This window comes from Ornithodoros turicata, chromosome 1, assembly GCF_037126465.1.
Source record: "Ornithodoros turicata isolate Travis chromosome 1, ASM3712646v1, whole genome shotgun sequence".
Taxonomy (NCBI): domain Eukaryota; kingdom Metazoa; phylum Arthropoda; class Arachnida; order Ixodida; family Argasidae; genus Ornithodoros; species Ornithodoros turicata.
Genome location: NC_088201.1, coordinates 106887294 through 106908208, shown reverse-complemented (window position 1 = coordinate 106908208; position 20915 = coordinate 106887294). Strand labels below are relative to the sequence as shown.

The following is a 20915-nucleotide window of genomic DNA, read 5'->3' as shown; positions in this document are numbered from 1 at the left end:
CACTTGGCGGATGTGCGTGCCAGAAAACACAAAATACATAAAACAAATCAAAGCAGAGAATTGACGGAAAGCATTGTCCTTCATGTGTACTTAAACTGTCCTAAATTGGTCCCTGAGGATGGGCGAGGGATAGCCTCGGGGACGTCATCTCATATGCCAAAGTGGCAGTATTATGACATTTTGAGGATCAGATTTTGACATCCTAGGGATGCCATACCTGTCCCCATCTGACAACCTTAGGATAGTCCTGGGATGACAGTGTGTTCTTGGGGGTAGAACTTCTGTTCTCACTGTGATACTCGTCATACCGGGAGCAATATCGGCTCTGGGCACTGGCGATGAAACACCTCAATCATTATCTCGAAATAGGTTGCCGTTTGGTCGGTGCATTTGACGGTGATACAGTATTCAGCGGCGTTTCAACGTCACGAAAGTGGCAACTGTAAATCATTGATCATGCAGGTCCTCATTCAGTTCCATTGAAACTAGAACAAAAGAAATAGAATCTACTCGCTCAGGTTGTGCACACCTCATGCAATGGCCGAACGCGCGTCACAAACGCTATTCGCTGCGAGTCTAGTGACCTCGGTGGTATTGGAAGCGTAGCAATCACGAGAAATGAAGCATCTGGACCCAAATGAAGAGTTCTTTTAGGTGCTGGCACAGTTAGCGATGCTGTGGCAAAAAAAGATGCCCACACTTCACATGTAAACAAAGCTGGCTACCCGGCGGCTATCACGCAAGGTACTTTCTCCGGAGGCCGCATCGTGGCGCCACCAGTTTGTCGCACAGTCCCTATACTTGTAGAACGGTGGTTGAAGAACCCCAGCCGGGAACGCTGTAGTTAAAAAGGAAAAACAAACCTGAACAAAACAACAGGTTATTTGAAGGTATTTCCCACATATACTAATACAGCTTCGTACTAATAAGGAATAGGGTGTTTTAAAATCACTGCCACAACAATTCTTATACAACAATTTGTGCTAAAAAAGTATACTATGCTGGTCCACATATCATGCCACACTCGATTTAACGTAATCAGAAACCTTTAGGATTTTCTGAAGTGCTATACCGCTTTCACCATTAGGCAATTTTTAATGTCGTTCCTGGAAGCATCAGTGATACATTGTCCGTTTGCTTCTTAAAGGTATCATAAAGCAGCAGAGGTGCAGGCTCAGAAAAAAATATCTTTTCGCTAGCCTGCGCCCTCAGTATTTTTACATCGCCAGGAGCAGCAGATCAGTCGGGAACATGGATCGCTGTTGGTTGACGAAACTTCTAAAATAGGAGCAGTATGTCACCATAAAAATGATCAATTATAATATCAAAATGATCAATTGATCAAAAAATGATCAATTGATCAAAAAATGATCAATTGATCAAAAAATGATCAATTATATATATAATTTGATATGAGTAGTACGGAATAATGGCTAATAAGAACCACTTCTTTCTAATCTAACTAGCCATCATAATCTAATATAAGCCAACATAATCCAGTTCTAGTTCAACACAATCTAATTCTAATCCAACACAAGCCAATTCCAAAGCCATCTGATTGGTCGCCTTTAGCTCTACCCACTTCATGTTGATTGACCCATGCTACTGATCGCTGATTTGTCGACTGTAGCTCCACCCCTTTATGTTAATGAGCTGGCTTGACTCTACGGGTCGCGTCTTTGTATGCTCTTGAGTGGTCCCATTTGCGCTGACTGGCCCATTCCAACCTCACTGATTGATGATTGGTTGGCTTAGATCTGCACCTTTATGCTGCAGCATAAAAGTCGTTTATGGAGCTGGCATGGCTCCATCCGCCTCACGTTGATTGGTGCATGCTAAGCCCGTGGCTCTGCCAGCCCCATGGCTGCGCCCCCAGTGATGGGCAGATTGGCTCTGCACATTTTCTGCATTTATAAGCCATCTGATTGGTTGATCCTCATTGGCCCACAGATGGCGACGCGATGACACGCTCAGCAGCAGCCCCGGTACGGCTCTGTCTTAGATATCCAAACTTACCTCGTTAGAGCGCCACCAGATGGTGCAACTCAGATGCATTAACTCCAAGTGGTTCCACTTTGGCGTGCCACACGAGCGAGAGAACTTTATCGAGATGTGTTGCCACATATCATGCTCCTGTTTCACCACAAACAAGTTGTGGGCCATCATATGCGAAGTCTTGGACGAGTACCTGTCGGCTTACAGGCAGCAATCACTGCTAGAGCTTCAGGAAATATGTCAGGAAGAAGTAAGAGTCCTGGAGACGATCATCAATCGTTCTAGGAGCTATGGGCGAAAATAAAGATGCATCACACCTCACTACACAGTCTGCCTCAAGTTATTCCACGATGCGCATGCAGTTCCAGCACCCCGCTCCAATTCTCATCACCAGACCGCGGATTTGCATGTTTTACATATTTCTTTCCGGGGCATGCAGAGCTTCGAACGCAACATATTTGCATGTTTTGAGGCCATATGAATGCATTAGTGAAGGTTTTAAAATGCATGTTTCGGACGTTAGTGAATATTTGTAAGAATACTGCATGTTTGTGGATAAATGTATTGTTCAACCGGGCGCGTCGGGCAGGCACGACCTTCTCGGACGCCGGGCACGTGAAGACGTGCAGAAGGCTGCGTTCGCTACAAACGCATGCAAAACCAGCATTGGAGTCGACTAAGACTTGTATGTATCTTGAGTACGTACTCAAAATACAGTATGTTAAATACTTTTTCAGATATTTTGGTACTCCACTCAATACTTTTTGCGACAAATATTTTTAAAGTATTTAAAATACTTTTTTCAGTATTTAGTACTCAGCACTCAAAATACTTTTCTTCGTCGTCAAGCTGTGTCCAGCACACTTCCCCGTCGTGTCCAGATTTTCAGCTCAGTGGAACTTCACCCCCCTTCGTTATTTATTTTTTGGGGTATTCGCGAATCCTTTCATCTGGTACAATAGGTTGGTCCCACACTTGGCCTTGCTTGTCAATAGCCCGACCCCTTCGTCAAAAGAACGATTCCTATTCATATTACCAGGTTAATCCCCATGGGATTAGGTACAAGAGAATCCCAGCATTTATCTCCATGGTCACCAAAGCAATGTTGTTGAGAGGAGCTTTTCAGCATACAAGCTTATGCCTACAGAGAGATGTCAAAGTTTCAGCCCTGAAAAACTTGGAGCAGTATAGAATGGAATAGAACATAAATATATTTAAAAAAAGATGGGAACGTAGGTCGCACTGGTGCGACCTGATGTGAAACAGTATATCGTGGTCTATTGTGACCAGAACTGCAAGTAGTTGATGGTGATGTAACATTCGTTCTTCTAGTCATTGTTGATGTTGTAAATGTAGGGTGTACCCCGAAGTTCTGTACAACACGCATGAAAATAAACCATGCGCATGTTGCACATTCCTGCACTTTCTGCCGCATTTGCAGCATGTTTTATACAGGATACCCACAGATTGGGATGAACAATATCCCACCCTCATAGTTATTGACGATCAAAATACAGAAAAGGGGGTTCTATTGGAGGTAAAGTCACTGTTTGTGCATGGTAGCCACCATAAGAATGCGTCCGTGATCCTGATCACACAGGCCTTGTTCTATCACAATGCTGTATTTCTAACGATATCCCTGAACGCCAGTTATATCGTGTTGTTCTAGAACGCTCGGTCCGTACAACAAATCAAAACCTTCGGACGTCAAGTATTCGAGAGACAGGGTCTCTCCTATTTCCTCGGCGAATATAATCAGGCGACAGAAAAGGCACACGGTTATTTAGTTGTAGATCTTCACTCGCAAACACCTCCGTCCCGTAGCCTGTGAACAGGTATTTTACTGCACAGCCGGTAGTTCCAGTTGACGCCCGCGAAATGACCGATCTTAGAAGACATCTCATGCTCCTCAAAGTATTGGCCACCAGCAAACCAGTGCACCCTGCAGAATTACTTAAAGAGCTCCGCTGTGACGACATTCGAATCCTTTCCAAAATCTGTCTGAACATTCTATGCAGAAATATCCCACTTTTGACGGAACTTGATAAAAACTACAAAAAACACGAAAAATCGTCCGCTTCCTCACTTACAAGTCACTTCATAAGTGCCTCCAGCAGTTGAAGAAATATATTAGGGGACAACAAGGTGGTCTCATTCCCATACTTCCACTCTTCCTCTCAGGGCTGTAAAGTCTCGTGACTGGAGTCGCTGGGCAGGCGATATCAAAAGCCATCAGTCATGGCTCACAGAATTGAAATAGGTGAAGTTCTAAAATACAACGGTTCGGACGATATAAAAGTCTGCAGAATACTGGAAGCCCTCTATTACTTGCTCAAGCGTGCTCACTATCATCCTCCTTCTCTGGAACCTATCCATTGGAAACCCAAACCGAAACTGGAACCCAACCAATTCGACTTTAATCTTTTTACCCTCCGGCATTGATAAAGCACGCGCAGAATCTGTGCTAAAAGAATTCAAGAAAGTTTTCACCTGGCAGGCGGATAATGTGCTAGTATATAGAGGGAAACGAATCAACCGCTCAAACATTGTGGCTCTCGTGAGCTACTTAGCGTGTCGTAGCGCGCTCACTTGCGCGAAACTCAGTTGGAACAAAAAAGTATAAAAATTATAAAAACTCTGAAAATACACTGAATCGCTCGCTGGAGCAAATATGGGGCCCTATAGAAAGATGAAGAAGAAAGGTTAGGTGGAGTGGATCGGTACCGACGTTATCACAAGCTCACGCACAGAGGAGTCATCGGACAGCTGAAAAAAGATGCTTACACTCTTCACAAGCCAGTGAAGAAAAAATTTAAGCAGCGCTCTATCATCGCAACTCACGTGAGGTATTTATATCAGGCGGACCCTCTGGATATGCGTAAATATCAGAAATTTAACAAGGGCTACAAGTACATCTTAACGGTCTTAGATGCGCTATCGAGGTACCTGCACATGGCCCCCGGGACACCTGTACATGGCGCATGCAAGACGTAAAAAAAGCTTTCCATCGAGTTTTTCATCATGGAATTCCCACCGATCGTGGAAGCGAACTTTTGGGTTCCCCCATTCGTCAGTATTTTCAGTCACTACTAAATCACTATGTAACACAAAGTGGAATGAAGGCGGCCTCCAGTGAACGCGTGCAAAGAACAATTAGAGAAAGAATAGCCAGACATTTTACTAGTACGGGGAAGTTGACTATAACGACTCGGTATATTCCGTCACAGGCGAAAAGCCAAAAACGTGAATACCGGGAATGAAGTAGCTCTGTTCAAGAGATTGAATCGTAAGACGACCCCGCACGAGAGCAAGTATAAAGCAGGAGGCCAGGTGAGGCTTGCGTTAGATCCCTGCGTATTCGCCAAACTGGGGGGGTGGGGGGGTATATGTTTATTGAATGGAAACGCTACGATCAAAGGTGACGGCTCAAGTGTTCGAGGTGTCGCGAACGAGAAACACCGATCCACCCATAGTGTACGTGAAAGATTTGATGGGAAAAGAAATATTGGGATCATTCTAAGAGCAGGAATTGCAGCCCATCCACCATCTTTCCTCGTACGGTAAGCGACTCATCCACGGTGATTAGAAAGAAGAAAATTAGCGGGGTATTGCACTACTTCATTCGTTGGTTCGAATACGCCAAAAATCACGATTCTTGTGTGCCTGCCAGCGATGTCAGAAAGCGAATTTTACGTGTATCCCCTCTCGAACGCCAGCATGGACCTGCACCCATCGAACACGCTGAACGACTTCACGGTCGCGTTAGATAAACCGCTACACCTGGATGATTCGCACGTTGTTGGTCTAGAGGGTTTTCCATTCCAAACAGCTTCCTGAACATGAACCAAGCACAGCATAACCTGATAATGCTATTGACGGAGAGCGTGCAAACAAAACACCTCACGTTCGAAGACGCGGACACACTATTGAACAAAATATTCCCCGAATATGAGATAGAGCGGACTTACGATGAAGATCATTATGTGTTTAAGCTACCACCGAGCGTGCGCTCGGTGAAATTAATCGATAGACAGCTGCATCTCGCTTTTGGAATCCCCGACATCGATGGAGATCACCTGGACGGCGGCAGAGTACGCACGGTCCCAATCGTGTTACCGCTTGTGGAGAAAAAGAGCCGTTATTATGCGAGTTCGCTGGGTGATATTGATCAATAACGATCTAGTTTTGGAACACCGATCGCTAACTACCGACACATTCAACAAATTTTTCGGAGCTACGAACGATACAGAATCAAGGGAGGAATACAAAGACAACACTTACTCGCTCTCTCTCTGGCGAATTTGAACGTGACAATCGAGGTCCTGGACCTCATCCAGGTGAAGCACATCCACATTGAAGGATCCCGAGAGCGCATCAGGTGTAATCTCATAGTGAAGACGTACTGCAACCACATAAACACTCGAGAGACGGAAACTCAGGGCATTTCACTTCCACCAAATTACTACGAAACACCCGAAGCTCTCGTGAGCACCGTCAATGAGCGTCTGCAACCCGAGGCTTTCTTCGGGTATGATACGTGGGGAGGAGGTGTTCGCTGAGCTTGCGAGAAAACGTGTCGATTGCATTATCCGATTACTTTCCGTACTACTGGGCAGTTGCAAGATTCACACTCATTCTTGCACACGTCTCGCACACCTCTAGCTATGCTACGGGGCCCCGGATGTGTACTCTGCATGGCAAATACTGATAATAAAATTGAATTGGATTGAAAAGGAATGAATTGATTAACCTCATACATCCCGACACTCCTCTGTTGGATAAGTTGGAAACACAATTATTTTCTATGCCGGGTACACAATGGCATATGCTAAAGGGGGAATACGAGGTGTTCTACCTGGTAGCTGACATATCCTCCGTCATAGAGTTCTAACTCTCGAATTTGGGGATTGGGGACTATCTGGATTTGAACTCCGCGTACATACTGACGAAAGTCCGCATCGTATGTGACGATGGTTCCCTACTGGAAACAAATGCGGGCGATAGGACGACGTACGACTAGGTCTACCCCGTCAACGCGTTCGCCAGCTCACTTTTCTAGAACGTAGCCGTTTTCTTGAATCAGACCATGATTACGAATAATAATTTGTATAGCTATAAAAGCTACCTGGATATTTTGCTTTACGCCACCACCATGGAGCAAAATACCGTGCATAAAGCGGGTCTGTACACGCAAGAAGAAGCACGTCAATCGGAAAACAACATTCACGCTCGTGGACCGGCCGAACGATACAACCTCACACGGGGGACAAGACCATCGGCTCGGTTTCCAAGATCAACTCGGACATTTTTCTGCAGCCTAAGCTACTCATATCGGGAGTGGAAATTAAGCTTGTTTTTTATCAAGGCTCCGATGAATTCCAAATTATGAAAACCGATCAGGAGCAGCACATGCATAAAGTGCAGATTGTAGCGGCCGGTAGACAACGACGAAGATGGCCACGCGCCTGGAGCACCTGCCTCAGTTCCACCGGCGCAGCCATGGAGATAGGCCACCGTCATCGCTTCTCCATGGCATACCATCATCGCCGGTCGGGGCTCATGTAGAGGAACACCACCTCCTCTACATTTGGTGATCCGAACGATGAACACCAAGCCCTTTTCCCATACCAAATTTGGCAACCTTCCCGCATGTCCAGCACTGATGGCATGCTGCCGTGCAGCTTGGAAGCCGCTTTACTACTACATATCAGACCGGTACGGTAGCTCCGTGGCACAGCAGTACCCTCAACCTCAACTGTCCAGACCTGCTGCCACGACTCTCATCCGTGCCTGGCATTCAGCATCATCTGCTCATTCCCGAATGACTTCCTGAGTTCGACAAGCGGACTGCTGCATAGCGACCTCTCTCCTACAAAGCACTACCAACCGGTACACACGCGCATCACAGCTTCATTACCCTTCGCTTCAGCCCGATGTTCACCGCAGCCCGGCGCTCCTTTACTGCCGGCCGCGGCACCCGAGCTTCGCGCTCACCTGCCGGTTGCGGCAGCCGACGCCACGGCACGCTTCAGCCGGCGTCTCGGCGTCTCTCAACGGCTCCCACAGCCTCACCCTCTCCTCCTCTGGGACTCTCAGAGCTTCGGCTCCCGTGCCGGTAGCGGTACCCCAGGACCTCCACTTCCCCAGCGCTTCACTCTTTTCCTCGCTCTTCTCGGGCTACCGGATCTGATTACCCGTCAGCTGTGATGCTTCGCCACCGTCTGCCGTACCGTCATCCTGTTCAACCGTGCATGCTAACCACGGTCGCCCTCGCTGCCCTCCTCCAGTGAAGTCGCGGACATCATCTGCTTTATCGCCACTCCGCGTCTGAGGGGGGCAATGATGTAGCGGCCGGTTGACAACGACGAAGATGGCTATGCGCCTGGAGCACCCGCCTCAGTTCCACCGGCGCGGCCATGGAGATAGGCCACCGTCATCGCCTCTCCGTGGCATACCATCATCGCCGGTCGGGACTCATGTGGAGGAAGACTATCGTCCTCTACAAGATCATGAGTGCTGCCTTGTACATAAAGAAAATCACTGACTCCCAGCCTATTCCTCAGGCACGAAACTGAATTGCAGCAGCGCAAGGCTCGCTACACGCTGGCCGGAAGTGAATTGCGTATTCGTTCACTACCAGTTGGCAACCTGGATGCATGCCTGGAAGATTTATTTCCAGAGAAGATACCGTCTAAGGTGGTGGTAGCATTCGTGGCCGCCCTAGCACCAGGGAGCATTCAATGGCAATCCATATCGATTTGTGAATTGCGACATCGAATCGGCGACGCTCACTGTGAACGGGACGCAGGGAATCGACACGTTCGACTTCAACAATAACCTGAACCACCAAAGCTATTCAACCTCTTGGAGCAACTGTGCGAGAAGCACGTCTCCTACGAATACGACCACTACGTTGGAAACAAGTACCTTGTGCACTACGACTGCGATCCCGATGAATCCCCCATTCACCCGTCACCAATCAGGCGTGGAAACGTTCATCTGCAACTCAAGTTCAAACACGCCTTGGCCGAACCCCCGACCGTACTGATACTGTCCGAGAGCATGAGAATCATGTCTGTGGATAAGAACAGGAGCGTGACCCTGGATTAGCGCGCACGCAATGTTCGAGCAAGGCATCGAGAGACTTTTAAAATACAACGATTCGACTTCGAAACTCTTCCGTGGTGTATACGCTCGAGACGATCGTTAGCCCGTGCTGGATAGGCCGGGAATAATCGTGGACAACACCGATCGGCGACAGCAAGCCGGGGAGCGTTGGATTCTCTACACAGACATGAAGGATAAACTGATCTACTTGGTTCCTTCAGATTGCCGCCCATCGAACCCGAGCTGAAACGTCTCACCGTCGACAAATATAACGATGTCTGTATTCAGAGCCTGTATTCTCCAATGTGTGGTGTGTATTGTTGTATCGTGGCAACATTGTTGGCGAAAGGAAAATCACTGAAGTGCATTGTATCCCTTTTTTTCCAATAATCTCACCCCTAATGACCTAAAATCAATAAAGATGCTAGAAAAGTTGTTTGTTGCTTAAAAAAGCATGGCGTCCTTTATTCTCTATAGCTCTCCACAAACTATACTAGCTGAGTCAATGAATACACATTATAATCCTTCTATATAGCTCCCTATATCATATCATTCTATCAATATAGCTTCCTATCATATCAGCCTGTCTATATAGCTTCCTAATCCATCACACAACACAATTTTTTTCTAAAAATAAAACATACATGTGTATTTATTTATTTATTATATTTATATATTTAGTATATTTATTTATTTTACTTATGATCACATATGGGACGCGGACTTTCGCTGGTCTCGGTGAGACGCGTCACTTTTTCTTCGCGTGAGTAAAGATGATGTCGGGCGATGCGACTCTTTTACCATCCCTGAATCTCTCCTTCACTAATTTCAGATCTGGTAATTCACGTATTTCTTGCAAATCTTCATCTGTTCATCGCTTAAAACGACTGGGTAGGTACCTTTACGCGTTTATCCTTTTCCATACGCTTTTCCATAGACATACTACCCCCCCGCCATGCTGAGCAGAGTTGACCCAGCGCTCGCTTTCCGGATGCCAGCACATATCTCTCGTCAAGACGCCGCATTAGTTCATGAAATGCGCCTCGACGTGGCCTTCACAGCACAGTGGTGCTACCGCTTGCGACATGTTAACTCTCCCCACTGCAGTCACTGCGGTGCTGTTGAAGATCTCGAGCACATTCTTCTCCATTGCCCACACTACGACCCTCTCGCTCCGTACTCTCCGCCTCCCTCAACGAGCTCGACTCCCGTCCCCTCTTCCTCACCAAATTGCTTGGCCCCTGGCCGCATCCAGCTCACCAACGCTCTGTCCTCAAGGCTCTCTTGGCTTTTTTGTACGCCACACGACTTCGATCCTCATTGTAACGGAACCCATTCCTTCATTCCCTGCTTCACCTCCAGCAATGGGATAGAGTATCGCCCCTGGCGATGAAACTCCTCACCCATTGTCCTGAAATAAAGTTGTTGTTGTTTTTCCTTTTTGCATAAGGAGTTCCACGTATACCACCTCCCCCAACATGGAGTCCACCTTGCGTAAGTCCAACACGTCGAGCTTTTCGTTCTTGGGAACAATGCTGATTTTCTGAATGTCCCCATCACCTGATTTCTTTAGTTTATCCAGCTTCTCAAAAATAGATGACATCTCGCTTGATCACTTCTCAGTGCAACTTTCTACAGACACCGAATGAACTCAAAATGAGAACAAGTGTTACCTAACTTTCCTCATCTTGAAGACAATAGTGGGACATACCGTTCTCGTTGTGCGCCTCACCTGGAGTCGACCGTCGAATGAACAAGTAGCTTCACGGAACTCAAATGAGTTGTACATATCGCAACTTTTATATAAAGCACTCCTGGAGGTAGCTATTTTTAGGCGCAAAGGTGGTGCACCGTGGCTGGGTCAGATTTTGTTTACACAATAACAAAGGAATAGCTCGTGATATATGGCGCGCGCGCATGTTAGCTGCGAAGGACTTATTTAACCCCATTTAGAACTTCTTTGACACCAAACTGCATAAGCAAACCCTTTGTTTTTGGTTACAGAAAGCTTGCTTCGACATGTGGAAATGAAAGGGCTATGATGTAATTACAGGCGGTCCGCTTTGACATGGGCTCACAGGGATTTTTTTTTCTTCAGATACATTTGTCTCATAAGTCAGAACAGTTTAGTTTTCGTATACGTTTTAATACGCGTGGCCTCGATTTCTCGGAAAATATGATTTACAACCCCAAAACTGCGGGCTTTGATATAAAACAGGCCCCAACGTGTTGGGCATGCAGCGTGGATGCTGAAGCTCCGTGACCTGATTTCTTCACAAACATGATTTACAACCTCCAAACCATGGGAGCACGCCGAAGCATGCGAGCGCTGATATAAAACACATGGCCCCAACGTGTTGGGACATGCAGCGTGGCTGCTGGTTTATAAGGCGCGGGAGCGCCTCAGGGGGAACAGTCTGCTTCGAGCCACAACTCGCTTTTAAAGTAAGTTATTCGCCTCACTTGTTGCACGTTTCTTACGGTTCCTTTTATTTTCAGTTCCCAGGTGTGTATTTTGTTGACCCTCTGGTATGTGTTGACCCTCACGATACCGAGGAGGAAGAGCTATTGGAAGATCATTCTCGGAACGGCGCACCTCCTACACCGTCTGCTCATGTGATGCGATCACCCTGACATGGATATATCCTTCCTGCCCTTCTTGGAGACCGACAGTGCGTTGAGAGCTGTCATCAAAAGATTTGTGCTATTGGCATCTGTTCACGATCAGGGAGTAGGCGATTTGCGACAGTATTTAATGATTCATTTTCACGATATGGCCGTTGTATTGAGAGAGCAGAGAATACCCTTTAGGCTTTGCATTTATTTCGATGTTTTAATGATAAAGGAAACTCGGGGGGAAATAATCGCATACATCACCCACTTTATGAAGTGTGCTCGCGAAGTCCATAGCGACGGAGCCGTCGCAAATACTTTGATGGACGCGATTCAAGAGTTTACCGGACGCATCGAAAATTATCAGCGGGAAGGAAGTGGGTTCGTGTCCACCGACGTCCAAAACATTCAAATGTGTATTTCTGCTGTGAAAAAAAAAATGGATGCAATGGGGTCAGAGTCGTAGCGAGGCAAATTTGCGCCCAGGGCAGGGTAAATCTGAAGCGCCCCCCTCTCCCACTGCCGTCAGAGGCCCTGTAAACGGAGGAATGAACACACTTATTTGTACTGTTGGACATCGTACATTGAAAATTTCTTACCACCTGCTTATGGACTGCCCTGACTACCAGCGGGAGCGCGAGATCTTGCAGCACGGACTGCATGCAATTGATCGCTGCCCCTTCACCATAGGCAAGGTTCTGGGCCCATGGTCCAGTACCGTTCATATGCACAAAGGTCTCCGTTACCTTTGGGATTTCCTGACATCAACAGGCCTCTCCGCCCTGCTTTGATTACCAGAATTCTTATCTCCATCATCATCTCTCATTACTTACAAATGGCACTGGGGCACCATCTCACCATCGTATCTTTATGTATGTGTGTGTGGCTGAAATTTTCTTCGTTCCCGCTTTATTCTGTCCAGCCAACCTGCCAGGGCCTGCCGTTCGGCACCCTCTCTGGCGAGGGCGCCCGGGGCGGCTGCCCCTCTAGCCCCCCCCCCGTCGCTACGCCTCTGAATGGGGTACTTACGGCTAATTTGGCTAATCGATAGAACGTTCGAACGAATGTCTCTTTACCACCGCGTAAGGATGGTGAGTTTTTTAAACACAATATGCTCGCCCTCCTGCACCCGCAGGAAAGGAATAGATGGAAAAATATGAAAACTACGCAGCGGAGTACTGGTGGCCTAGCCGCTTCCCGGTCTCCTACTCTGACCTGGATGAATTCGAAGACAAAAACAAGATATCCATGTACGTGTACAAGTACGTCGATCATGGAGTGCACGTGTCGCGACCCCCAAAACCCGAGTGCGAAAAGAAAATTCACTTATTGGCTACAGATGAACATTTTTTTGCAATCAAGTCCCTCGAACGGCTGTTGACAAAAAGACATTACCGTTTCGTATGCGAGCGTTGCACGCGCTCTTTTAACGAGGAAAAGTGAATGGCGAAACATCGTCGCCTGTGCCCGGACGTGAACGAAATCACATTGGAATTTTGCGAACCGGGCAAAAACTTCTATTGTTATATATCGTTGTATTGGACATGGAGAGCGTTCTCCCGCCCAGTGCTGTTGGCATGCAGCGTCTCGTCGCCTCTTGCTTCTGTGCCGTGCTCGTGCGCACCCACGACTCGAAGGTGATGCTGATCAGTACGCACCACGGTGAAGATTCCGCGAGGCAGTGCGTGAAAGCTTTGATGGAAATGCGGGACGACATGATCGCCCTGAAGGCCTCCCCAACCGCAATGATGCTGAATGATGAACAACGAGCCACGCATGATCTACCCCGTCTCTGACATCACGACCATTCCAAGCGTTGTGCTGCCAGCGAGACAATCGCGACTCTGTGGAACGCCTGTAACGTGGCGTGCACGACGAGAGGAAAACTGCCCATCATGGTGCACAATCTGGCCTACGATTTTGCGAGACTGCTGTGGGAATTTCACCTTCTTGGGTGGAAGCGAGCTCCCTTCATCGTGGCCAGTTCCATTGAAGAAATTCCATCGTTCGAAATTGGCATCTTCCTATCCAGAAATACCATGCAGTACCTAAATTCGTCACTGGGAGAGCTCGTGGAAACCGTCAAATCCATGGGGGGCGCAGAGGCGTTCCAATGCCTGATGCAGGTATTTGGAGACGACTACGAAATGTTCCTCCATAAAGGTGTATTTTTTTACAGCCACGTTACCTCTTTCGCGGTTTACGACGAATTCGCTCTGCCGGCAAAATCCGCCTTCCGAAACGATCTCACTGGGGAGGATATAAGCGAGAAAGACTACCAGTACGCGCGGCATGTATTTGAACGTTTTGGATGCTCGAATCTGAGGGATTACAATGCATCGTGCCCGAAAACGGATGCCCTATTACATATTGACATAATGCAGCACTTCCGACGCCAATGCTACGACGCACGCGGGTTGGCATTGCTTCATTGTGTTTCTCAGGCATCCTATTCATGGGCTCTAAATTATACGCAGGCAAAATTGGAGTTAGACATCGACGAAGACATGTACAGAACCATCGAATCAGGTGTTAGAGGCGGGCTCTGTCATGCGAGCAGGCATCATTTACATATGATTACGGAACATTTCAGTATGATAAAGCACCTCCCTGTCGGCGGTTTCGAATGGGTCGAGGATTTTAGCTCCGTGAATTTTATGCATCACCACAAGGATTCGGAGGGGGGGTACGTGTACGTGTGCGACTTGGAGTATCCAAAATCTATCCACGCGCTGACGCGGTACTTCGCCCTGGCTCACGAGAAGGCGGCCGTCCCGAAGGAATAGCTCTCGCGATTCCACCGGTGGCTCCTCGAGGAATTAATGTATCAGCCCGCGAACAGCAAAAAGCTGCTGGTCACGTGCAACGACAAGGTCGAGTAGGTGGCTCATTACGCGCTGCTTGCGCTCTGTTGTAGATTGGGCATGAGGGCGACGAAAATTCACCGAACTCTAAAATTTCGTCAGGCACCATTCCTGTGTCCCTGCATCAAGGACAATGCTGCCCGTGTTCCCTCGAGCACGACGTTCTAAAAAATTTCTATAAAGTCTCAAATAATGCGGTCTTCAGAAGAACGCTTTTAAGTAAATTTGACATGCAGGATATTGGAGTAGCCTTCCATGAGGAGACGGCGAGTCGCCTCGGGAGTCAGGCGGAATGTGTGAGAATGGAAATTTTGTCCCCCTATTGCGTCATGTGTAAAATGCGCAAAAGGACAGTGCGATGCGATTTCACCCTCCAGATTGGCTTTTCAATTTAAGGACTGAGTAAATTAACCATGTACTCGTTCTACTACGAAACACATGGCTGAGTAAGCTCACTTGTCCGGTGATTACCTGCTACTTTGAAACGGATTCTCTGATCCTCGGCCTATTCTGCAAGGACTACTTAGATCAGTTACGAGGGATCGCCGACGACCATTTAGACTTGTCTTCTTTCGATCGGGATCATCCGTTAAACAGCGAGAGGAATCGCGGTATGCTTGGCGCGTTCAAAATTGAAACCGGTAGCATACGCATCGAGGAAGCAATATGCTTGAAAGCCAAAATATACTTCATCGAATTAGCCGGGGGAAAACAAATTGCAAGAGCTTGTGGGGAAAACACCGTCCCACTCTCGGGGCTTCCCCGGGTCAGTCGCCCTCCGGAAGAAATAGACAAGAACTATTAAGCAGCAAAGAAGGATTATTGGTGACCTCACCATTGTACCCGCGGCCAGCTCCTCCTCAACGTCGCACAGCAAACCTTAGCAGAACCGTTCCGGCCGTGGCTCCCGAGGGGATTCCCCAAACACACCCGTGTGGGCCTTTTTAACCTCTGTTCCTCCGCCTCCGCGCCCTCTTGCGAGTGCACGTGTGTAAACCAGAATGTTCGAGCAACATCGGCCGCGACGACCTCCGGAATCTTGATAGCGCGGTTATCAAGTTCTTGCGCTGCACTGCGCTGCGGCCTCAAAGGTTTTGATAAGTCCCTACAAGCTAAATGGGTCAAAAAGAACATTTTGCACAAACACCACCTCCATTATATGTACCACGATACCCTATTGAAGCACACTAGCGTTTCACACAAAGAGGTGTCAATAGTGGGAAATAAAGTGTATGTACACCATCAGAAATGTGAAAAGAAGTCTGATCGCGTACGACGACAAACGATACCTCTACAATGACGTCGACTCCTACCCGTACGGAAGCTGCGAATATGGTAAGCTTGAGTGGATAACGTAGATAGCGGGATTTCACTTGGCGTTCTTTGCCCCCTTAGATAATGCAGAGGATGAGAAGGAGTAGCGTCATTTGGACTGCGTCACTGGAAGGATGTGGTAGCTTGTTCTCTTCTCGCTCGTCTCATGCACGCTGGTGCTGGGCGCCGGAAACTGTACTACGAGCATGAAGCTGGAGAAGGATAAGCACACATACGTGCACGAATGCCCTGCACTCTTAAAAATGAACTTCACCACATAGCACGCTCCTAGCCAACCATCATCCCGAATGACAACGTTCTCGCCCCTGATTCTGTGCCGTGAATAATGGGCACAAAATAGGCTCCGCCTCCCGTTTTCAACAAATCAGGGGCGAGAACGTTGTCATTCGTGATGATGGTTGGCTAGGAGCGTGCTATGTGGTGAAGTTCATTTTTAAGAGTGTGGCGACATCTTGGCCATCAGAGAATGGCACATGGTACCTATGCGGTCCCTCATTAACCTGGACGGGAACGCTACTGAATCGCTGCGCACCTGCCTTCATTCGCTGGATGTCAGCGAGAGCTACGAAGATACCCACTGCACATGAAAGTGTCAACTCACGGAGCACGAAATTTTTCTTAGCCGCTGTCCCGGGGACGTCTACATGATCCGACACTTCCGTGGAACCACACCCAGCATCAAAGAAATCAATCTGTTCAAGACTGCCATGATTTTTCTCAAACATGTACTCAATAAACGTTGAAATGTATTTTTTCCTGTCTATCTAAGATAGAAGCCGCAGCAGGGCCACTGCCGAGCGCGCCATCTGGCCGCCATCGGTGGGCCAATGAGGATGGCTTATAAGTGTAGAAAATGTGCAGAGCCAATCTGCGATCTCTAGGCTTAGAATTGACCAATCACTGTTGCCGCAGCCAGGGGGTGGCAGAGCCACGGGCTTAGCATGCATCAATCATCGTGAGGCGGGTGGAGCCATGCCGGCTCATCAGCATAAAGGTGCAGAGCTAAGCCAACCTATCATCAATCAGTGCGAAAGGGTCCACTCATTAGCATACAAAGGCGCGACCCGTAGAGCCAAGCCAGCTCATTAACATAAAGGGGCGGAGCTACGGTCGACCAGTCATCGATCAGTGGGCTTGGCGTGCACCATCAGCATGAAGGGGCGGAGCCAAGCCAGCTCATCAGCATAAAGGGGCAGAGCTACAGTCGAAAAATCAGCGATCCGTAGGCATAGCATGGATCAATCAACATGAAGTGGGTGGAGCTAAAGGCGACCAATTAGATGGCTTTGGACTTGGCTTGTGTTGGATTAGGATTGAATTTTGGCTTAGAATTGGATTAGAATAGGGTTCTATTGCATTAGAAAGAGGTGATTCTTATTAGCTTTTATTTCGTACTACTGATATGCATTAAACACAAACACGTGTGAATCATTTACAGTTGGGGTGCTAAAAGCAATGTCCACAATGATCACATAATAATACTTACTAACGTCGTTGCTGCCAGGATAGTAGAAAGCATTTACCACAGCTGGTCCAGTGCGCCACCTGGAACATTGCGATGTCTCAAACAATTGCATCAGCATCTTTCACAAAATACGTGGGTGTTCAGCGTTGAAAACTTCGTAAGCGTTTAGCCCGAGTTTGGATTCACGAACCGCTTGAGGGAGCTGCCAGTCGTGCACCTTGCACGCTGTGCAGATAGCGCCGTAAATCGAACACTCTCAAGTAGCGCAACTATGCAGACTCCTCGTACTACCGGGGGTCTAGTCCTATCGGGAACCGAAACCTTAGTCAACATCGCTTAACCATTGCTGGTTACAACAGCTCTGGGTGGAATGAAGGGTGCAAGAAATATCCTTGGTAGTATTGGTATCAGCAATATTTTTTGAGTGAATCATGATATTACAACTTCTTCTTCTTTGAGATCTCCCCGATTAACCAAAAAATTGAAAGTTGTTATATTTTGAACGCCGAATACACGTTTTCAAAATGCACGTCGAAAGTCCAGCCATAGTTAGCACTTGAAACAAAAATCTACTACGACATATTCCACCTGAATTGAATAATATGTTGCAGTGCTTCTGGTTTATTCGGTGTTCAGCGCCGCGAAGCAACTTGTACGCGTATGTTGAAGTGCACCATTGTATCCATCTGTGTAGCGACCTCTCACACTAACATACGCTGCAGCTCCTTGTGTTTTCTGTAAGAAATAGAATGGTCATAAACATAAGCTCACTCAGTTGTCTTGTTGTAAGAAGTATGTAGATTTCCCAGCCTGATGAGACCAAGATTTTCGAAGAGGTTAGCGCTGACTGTCACGTACGGTGTATCTGTCTCGAACATCTTTACCTACGAACGTTTTCAATTGCATTTTCAAGGAAATGAAGGCGTAAACTCCATACAGAATCACTCTAACCGTCATAGAATTAGGCAGAAGCGATCAATGTTCCGTGAATAAGGTAGTAGCAGGGTAGTTTCATTTTAAATCGAACAACGTGTTAAAGTCGTATTTTTTAATTCGCCCAGAAAAAAAAAATATGTTAGAGGACAGCTCAAACGACGCAAATAGCGCGACGTGCGACGCTCTTACGTGGAGTAGTTTCCGCGTAGGAGAGGAGGAAATTCTGAGGCTTCTTGAGCGCGCTTTCTTCTGGACCGACTTTGATGTGATCTAGCACCGCTGATTTTATGTCTAGGAACTGGAGTTTTTTTGTGATTATAGGCTGCACCATAGACACTGTCGACAGCCACCCACAGAACTCTGAGAGCCACAGATTTTCTGTTAAAAAATGCCAAACTTGGCGTAAACGTTCAAAAAGGCCAAACTTTGTTACCAATTTGCTTCATGGCGGAACCTCTGAGTACGTCGAGCTTAGTGCCGTTCGATAGGACATTCAAAAAAAAAGCTTTCGTGCTGTATAGAGCTCATTTTGCTCAGCCCAGTGGTTTCTGTGTTATTAGCTTGAGAATCACACATTGTAGGCGGAAATTGCTAATGTTGCCTCACAATTTTCTCAAAAATGCCATCTTCGCTTTCTTTGATTATTTTTGAAAAGATGGGGTCATGTCTCTACTTTAGAAGCCAAGTGAGACAATAATTTATTTTTGCCTGAGAGACGCGCAGCGATTTCTTTTTGTCAGGCAGGGTGCACGAGGCTGCGGCCTTGCGCGCCCCACCCACGAGCACGCGACCTTCAACCTCTTCTTTGGTATAGGTGTCTCGCTGACGGAGCAATCAATGACCACACTGCGTGAGCTTGTTGTAGTGTCCCCAGAGCATCACTTTACGTTTACCCAATGGTCTTCCAGTTCCGTCAGGCTCATTCAAACCGTGGGAGAGTACATGAGTTGCCTGTGCGCCCTTGACGAGAAGCCCGAGTTCGACGAACATGCCGACAAAGCAGTGAGAAAAAACGAAGCGCTTCGTAGAGAACTCTATCCACTGGTAACATCTTAGCTTTTGTTTGAAGTTCCCGCCAGTACCCCAGGAAGTGTGAAAGTCACATCCTTTTCATTGGTAAAAGAACGAAAAACGTAAAATGTGCCCATTGCGAGACCCCTGCATGTGATGGCTGCCACCATTGGATTAGCATCATCCGATAGCTTTAGACATGTCCTTTCACATGATATAAAGTGACTGGGTTCAAGCGCATGGATGCCTAAATGACTGCTGAAGACCACACCGAGGGTTTAAGGTACATACGGCTACCGGAAACGAGGGATTTTAGTTGTGCGTTGTTCTGTTGGAAATTGATTCCCACGGTGACACTGACACATCTCGTGAAGGGCGAACGTGTTATACTTGAGAGCAGCAACATACTGTCATCACAGCGGTCTTACGGGTTTTGTACCAGTCGTCGTGGTTCCGAAATAACGCTACGGAGCATAAAACTAATTAAAGAGAGCATGCACACGTTCGGAACTATCAATTATTCCGCCCAAGCTAAGAGGCGGCTGCAACCACGTGGCCACAAATTTGTATTCTCAGGTGTTGTAACTTTCTGTCCCCTGTGGCCGTAGTTCTGGCTTCTTAATATCAACTCGCACGACAGCCTCGTAGCGTGCGGATGTGCATTTCCTCAAGCACATGCGGGAGAATAGTGAATATGCGCACGTGCCTACGCACATGTCGTGCGTGCGACTCCCATGAAAGTGCGTAATTGCAAGTTCAAGTCGACCACGAAAGTATTGCCCTGCGTCTCGAAAGGAAGAAATAAACATACGTACCATAAGTGCAAAATAAGTACACAATGCAACATCTGGGCATTAAATTACAAAGCGAAGACTACGAAGCAAAACGCGCTCGTAAATATACGAAGAGCGCCTTTGTGTGGAAAAATCGCTCCACGGAAAGGTAGCCCTACGTCTCAATCAAAAAGAGAAAAGGTACTTTACCAGCAGCGCAAAGTACTGGCATAATTCTGCCCCTGTGGAATAAATCGTGAAAAATATTCCGGCTTTTTAGAAATAATTAAGATCGAACATGCAAAATTTTCGCGTACAACTCTTGGTTTTGCGATATTAGGCGGACAAAGAATGCGCTTGAACCCAGTCACTTTATATCATGTGAAAGGTCATGTCTAAAGCTATCGGATGATGCTAATCCAATGGTGGCAGCCATCACCTGCAGGGGTCTCGCAATGGGCACATTTTACGTTTTTCGAAACTTTCCGTTTTCGTTATTTTACCAATGAAAAGGATGTGCCTTTCACACTGCCTGAGGGACTGGCGGCAGCCTGAAACAAAAGCTACGATGTTACCAGTGGATAAAGATATTTACGAAGCGCTTCGTTTCTTCTCACTGCTTTGTCGGTATGTTCGTCGAACTGGGGCTTCTTGTCAAGGGCGCACAGGCAACTCATGTACTCTCCCACGTTTTGAATGAGCCTGACGGAACTGGGAGACCATTGGGTAAACGTAAAGCGATGCTCTGGGGACACTACAACAAGCTCACGCAGTGTGGTCATTGATTTCTCCGTCAGCGGGACACCTGTGGCAAAG

General features: G+C 47.3%; 1 long non-coding RNA gene across 1 annotated transcript; it reads right to left on the bottom strand.

The window, feature by feature from the left end:
* Positions 1–798: 798 nt before the first annotated feature.
* On the bottom strand, positions 799–18241 carry LOC135367471 (uncharacterized). Its single transcript, XR_010414472.1, has 3 exons — positions 18151–18241; positions 17401–17459; positions 799–838 (listed from the first exon to the last, which is right to left on the bottom strand). It is a non-coding gene; the product is annotated as an uncharacterized LOC135367471 (long non-coding RNA).
* Between the last annotated feature and the right edge of the window lie 2674 nt (positions 18242–20915).